Source organism: Macrobrachium nipponense, chromosome 18 (assembly GCF_015104395.2).
Source record: "Macrobrachium nipponense isolate FS-2020 chromosome 18, ASM1510439v2, whole genome shotgun sequence".
NCBI classification, from domain to species: Eukaryota; Metazoa; Arthropoda; class Malacostraca; order Decapoda; family Palaemonidae; genus Macrobrachium; species Macrobrachium nipponense.
In genome coordinates, this window is record NC_087211.1 from 77,655,237 (window position 1) to 77,661,716 (window position 6,480).

Here is a 6,480-nt window from a genome sequence, read left to right on the forward strand (position 1 = left end):
AGGATCTATGAAAATTTGCAAATGTTTAAGGACGTGACTAGATCAAAAATGTGCAGGGATTAATTATTACAGGAGAACACCACTGATCAGTGTACATAGAAAAGTACATCATAGAGTTTTGAGTGAGAAAGTAAACCAAGTAAAACGAAAATGATGAAGAAGAACAATGCAAGTTTAAACATGATTTAAACATGACAACAAGGTCAAATCTTCATCATTATCATTAAAATTTCATCCTCCTTGTACCTTCGGAGGAAATGCCCCTTGTAGAAATGTCAAGAAATTCAGCTTTTTGTTGGGCCATGTGTGTCACTGTATGGTATTCAAGTCATCATTGTTGGGCCGTGTGTGTCACTGTATGGTATTCAAGTCATCACTGTTGAGCTGTGTGTGTCACTTTATGGTATTCAAGTCATCATTGTTGGGCCGTGTGTGTCACTGTATGGTATTCAAGTCATCATTGTTGGACCGTGTGTGTGCGTGTGCGTGTGTGCACAAAGAGGAGATAAAATGGCTTAACACCACTACACTTACATACAAACAAGGACAACCATCTGCCATGGAAATTATGACATCTGCTTTATCCCATCTAGAAACAACTTCAGCACAAGAATTACAATGCACACTACTCGATATCGCCTTTAATACCAAACAAGTGAGGTTTTTCATTCCCTTTACAGTACGAAATACAACAAAACCATCTTCCAGGCACTGTACTGATGTTGATGACATGATTTATAAGTGCTTTGGTTTTCCTGATAGCCTACATGTACTGCTGATTGTGTATTTAAGTAGTCACCCAGTGATTTATCTTTATTCTAAATTTACTCTAATTGTTTACATACCCACAATAATATATATATATATATATATATATATATATATATGTATATATATATATTATATATATATATATATATATATATATATATATATATAATAAATACTCTATATATTGTATATATACATATCTATATATATCTATATATATACTATATATATATATATATCATAATTATCTATAGATATAGATCATATATATATATATATATATATATATATCTGATATAGTTAGATTTAAAAAATATATATATATCTATATATATATATATCTATTATATATATATGTATATATCTATAATATATATATATATTATATATATATCTATATAGATATATATATATATCTATATCGATATATATCATAGAATCTATATATATATATCTATATATATCTCAGATATCATATCATATAATATAGATATATATATACATATATAATAATATATAGAAAATATATCAATATATATATTATATATAATACATATCATATATATATATATATATATATAGAATGATATATATATATAGGTTTATATATATAGATACTAGATATCTATATAGGGATATATCATGATATATATGATATATAGAGAGATATATAATATATTTATATAATATATATATATATATTATATATAATATAGATATATATCATATATATATAGGAATATATATATATCATACGAATATATATATATATATGATATAATATATATATATAGATATATATATATATATAATATATATATATATCATAGTATATATATAATATATATATATGATCTATATATATCTGTAGATATGATATCATATATCATATAGTATATCTACTAAAAAAAATACGTCATATATGTATATATATAATTTATTATATCATATATTATATATACTATAGAATATAATATAATATATATATATATATATATATATATCTATAGATATCTATATATATATAAATATATATATATCTATATCCATATAGATATATATATATATATATAGATATATATATATAGATATAGATAATATATATATATTCTATATAATATATTATATTATCATGTCTATATCTCCATGTATCATATATTATATATATATATCATATATATCTATATATCTATATCTATAATACATAAATAAATATATACTATATATAATCCATCCCTAAATACTATAATATATATATATATATAACATATATATATATACATATATATGTATATTAATATATAGTCATACATACTATATATGTTTGCATATTTTTTAGGTTATTAAGTCCCTCTCTTTTCTGGAAGCACAATATTTGTAACAGTCAGAAAGGAGTTACAACTTACTCACGGTACAGCTGAATTCATAATGCCCTTCCAAAAACCTCATAAATGACATGTTATGCCTTAAAAGAACTTGGCCCTTCCAATAAGAGATCTCCTCTCTCTCTCTCTCTCTCTCTCTCTCTCTCTCTTACCAATGAAAAAAAATGAAAAAAACTTATCAACTGCAGGGAGTCATCAGCTGTCACTCAGTTCTGTTCGACCATTCTTGAGATACACTTCTAACATACACACATACAAAAGCAAACACTAATTCATAACATATCCAGCAAATGCAATGTTGCTGGGAAGAATTACTATACGAATGAGAAAGAGCTATTATCAACTATCACACTAAGAAAGACGTGAGAAAACGTACGACTGATAACAGTCAAAGGTTCTTTTCTGTCGTAGCCCGACTGCTGCCCATCACTGAGGCCCACGAAGGCCAAGGTCACAAAGAGAAGAAAAATTAGTATACTAAGTGGCCACAAAGCCTCTGCATTTCATGGGACCTCATGACCTTGCAACATCAAAGACATTCTGAGAGTGATAACACTTACTGATAAAGAGATAAAATAATATACTACTCATTCCTTCGATATGATTTAAAGTCCGCGACTAAATAACTCTGCCCATCATCGGTTTCACTCCATTTTGTCGCAAGTCTTTTTAGTCAAATCCCAACCTTTAAATGGAATTAAGGACTTCAATATGATATATGCTGCCTCGTTAATTTATGAAAATTTCTCTCACCTCAATGATTACCTGAATGCCAATATCTGGCTCAAAATATAGAAATTCGGCTAAAGTTAAATGATGACAATACTCCGCCCTCAACTCAACACACACTCATCATGGGATGCGATCCAACAATCACAATCATAAAATAAAACGAAAAAGATACGCAAGGAAAGCAATTAATTTTTTCTTTTATTCTAACGTTAACTTTACGGCTTTCCCTTTACGTCGGGTTATTTACAACCAGACTTTGTATCGATGCTATTTATTTATATTAAAAACCAACCTTTGTCATTGGAACTATCAGCAGGATATAAAAATCCATTTTAGTCCCAAACATATGACTATGAACTTATTTGATCTTGCAGTCATATGTCACAATCATTTGTTTGGGACTAAAACGCCTTTTATATCCTCTTGATTATCTGAGGCTTTGTATAAATTTGGAAAGAACATCGATACAAATACTGGTTGTAATAACCTGACTTAAAGAGAAAGCTTCATAAGGTTAACGTTAGATTAAAAATAAAACTAACGGGAAACCGGTCACAACACACATCCTACAGAATGTCAAGAACTTGACAATGAAATCGACTAGCAGAAAAAAGCTTCAAGGAAGGAAAGGAGAATGAACGCGCTGATAGAGAGAGAGAGAGAGAGAGAGAGAGAGAGAGAGAGAGAGAGAGAGAGAGAGAGAGAGAGAGAGGCGGTCTTAGGAAAGGAAAGTGAGAAGCCCACTCCCTCCTCAAGCACAGGCGACTTTTAGGCCTAAAGGCGGGACTCCCGTTCCCTCGAGCAGACAGAAGGATAAAAATAAGATAGGGTCCGAATTCCAACGGTGTGTATGGTATTCGCTGGCCATTTGTGTCAAGGTAGTTTGAAAAATAAAATGAGATGGCTGTTATCCTTAAATTTGGAAGCCATTTAAAAGTGTTACGTACTTGGTAATGGATCCTCTCGCTCCCTACCTTCCTTGCCTGTCAAAGGGAGGTCAAAAACGTAGCAGCCGTAACGGTGTTGGGTACAGGCAGCGTGAAGTCTACTCCTGTTCTATGGGACAGGAAACTAGGATAACATTACCTCAAATGCTGCCACGAAATGGCGTTTACGATTTAAATGTGATTTACGGTTGTTTTCATTACATTCATATACATACCTGTACAGGTTGACACCTTGGCTAAACAGGTGGAAAATTCGAATTATAAAAAAGTTCATAAAAACAGATAATCATCGTGTGACAGAGAATCTCATCCACAATCACCTGTGACAGAACTATGGATAAAATAAATGATCTACATCTATCCGGAGAGTACTCTCATAATGGATATTTCGATTAAAAAAAAATTGAAAGCATGTTTGAAATAGCTTTCAATAACTGCGAGTTAAATAATATTCAACCACAAAGCGGCAGGTCTCCATAGAAGTATAAAAAGAATACGCAATTATGAAGTGCATTAAATATTTAACTTCTATGCTTTTCAATTCCTTAGCCACACACGCAGGGGCATCGAGCAACAACAACAACAACAACAACAACATCAATAATCATCATCATCAAATTTTCCAAAGATGAAACCTTCTCAGAAAACTCAGATTTGGGGAAATGAAACTTTGGGAAAATTACAAGTCAATGCATGTTAGTATACCTACGGATGCTTACAATCACAAACCTCCCTTGGTTATGACCACGGTCTATAGGTATGACCTCGTCTGAAATCCCATTTTCGTGCCATGAACGACACCCGCCAGAGGCCGACCATTAAAATCACAGACCCCCAGCTGGCGGTCTGCTCTTCCCCGCCACTGAGGGATGGCGTCGAGGGCGTAGTAGATTCAAGGACTCCTTCCATCCCTGGGAGAAGAAGAGCCGTGAGATATGAATCTCAGCTGATAATTTTTGTCACTGTTTATTTGGGATATGCGATAGTTCCAGGTATACTATAGTAGAATGGTGAAGGAGCTTGTTTTTGTTCTTTTCAGGAAATACACGACAAATGGGAATTAACATTTTACTTCTTTTTTTTTGCTCGATTTCACTGTGGATGAAACGGTCGATATTTGGTGTATTACAGAACGAACAAAAAAAATCTGGACGGACCAACGCCTTTAGACTTCAAAAAAAAAAAAGTAAAAAATAAAGAAAAATAAAGAGTCATATTTGCCCGACCAACATAGCACTAACTCGCACCATCCTATACATAATGTTTGAAACCCAGTTTCTCTTTTGGATAAAATATCCTTGATGACTGACCGGCAGCTCTACTGAACATCTCCAGCTAAGTTAGTTCTTTAGACCTTGGTTAGTTAGGTTCTTGAAGAAGAGCTGCCGAGCGAAACCCACAAAGTAGAAAGGAAGCGTTTTGAAGATATCAAAACTACATCTACAGGACGGATTAGAGTTTGTCCAGTCGTTTGCAACAACCAAATCGAACAGTGGCTGACAATACAGGAAGAAAACGTGTGATACGACGACTTAACATTTAAAACATTATGCCTGGCCTGGATCCATACAGCTCTGTATGGATCCTGTGCCTGGCAAACAATTTTCTCAGAAATTACGACAAACTGTTACACAAACCTTTCCCCACAAAAATAAGTAAGTGGTTTAAAATAAAATGAGAGCGTTTTCGATGTAAGCCATAAGTTGCACACTGAAAACACTCTTGCTGCTATAATGCTTTTTTATTGCCATGCAACCAGTTCGTGTCTAACTTCTAACAAAAACTATAGTGAAAAGCATAAAAATAAAGATTTAAAATTTGGCAAAAAATTATGCACACATCCTTTTTTCTACCGACGAAGAGAAGCATTACTACGTATAACCAAAGTACTCTTCCAAACAGGCCTTTTCGTGACGGCACCTTCGCTGACAACCTCACAGGAGACGCTTCCCTCTCTTCAACTTATTGGAAGTAGTATAATGCACCAGAGGCCGGTATTTACAAAACTGGTGTGCCGAGCCTTCCCAAAGACGACTCCGCACCTACGCCACCGCAAATCCTAGAACGAAAGATTTACATCTGTTTCGTTCAGCCGTGAAATGATAAGCATCTTTTAAGCTTTTTAATTCCCCTGCATTTAAGGGTTTGTGTATGTCAATCATGTGAGGTAAGATCTACTATGGCGTTTTGACTTCTCTTAGCGTGTTAGTATGCTTTCATTTTGGGAACAAAATTTTGGTTCACCTATGTATCGCTATTTTTATCTTGTGTTAAAAAAATAAACACATACTTTGGACTATACAGTTACAGATAAAAGTTAAGTCACGAGAGTAAGGGCCATTAGCTTAGAAATAAAGATATGAAAATACTACACTTGTGTAAATACACGAGAAGATACACCTGCTATTTCCGGGTACCTATATATCGGGATCATTGAAGTTTTTGGTTATTTATACGGTCATTCTGCTTGCTAAGCCTACTAAATTAAACGACATTTCACTCCCAAAATCTCCCAACGTTAATAAATTATAATGATCCGCTAGAGCTTTATACAGTCGCGAGAGTTGGGGATATTAGCTTAAAAATTGGCTTCTAAACTGTAGTAGGTATGTGAATAGACACTTGCTATTTTCGGGAATATCTAA

At 32.9% G+C, this 6,480-nt stretch overlaps 1 pseudogene; it reads right to left on the bottom strand.

Annotated features, from left to right (window-relative positions):
* Positions 1-6,480, bottom strand: part of LOC135196659 (glycogen [starch] synthase-like) — a 66,601-nt pseudogene that overhangs the window by 34,849 nt on the left and 25,272 nt on the right.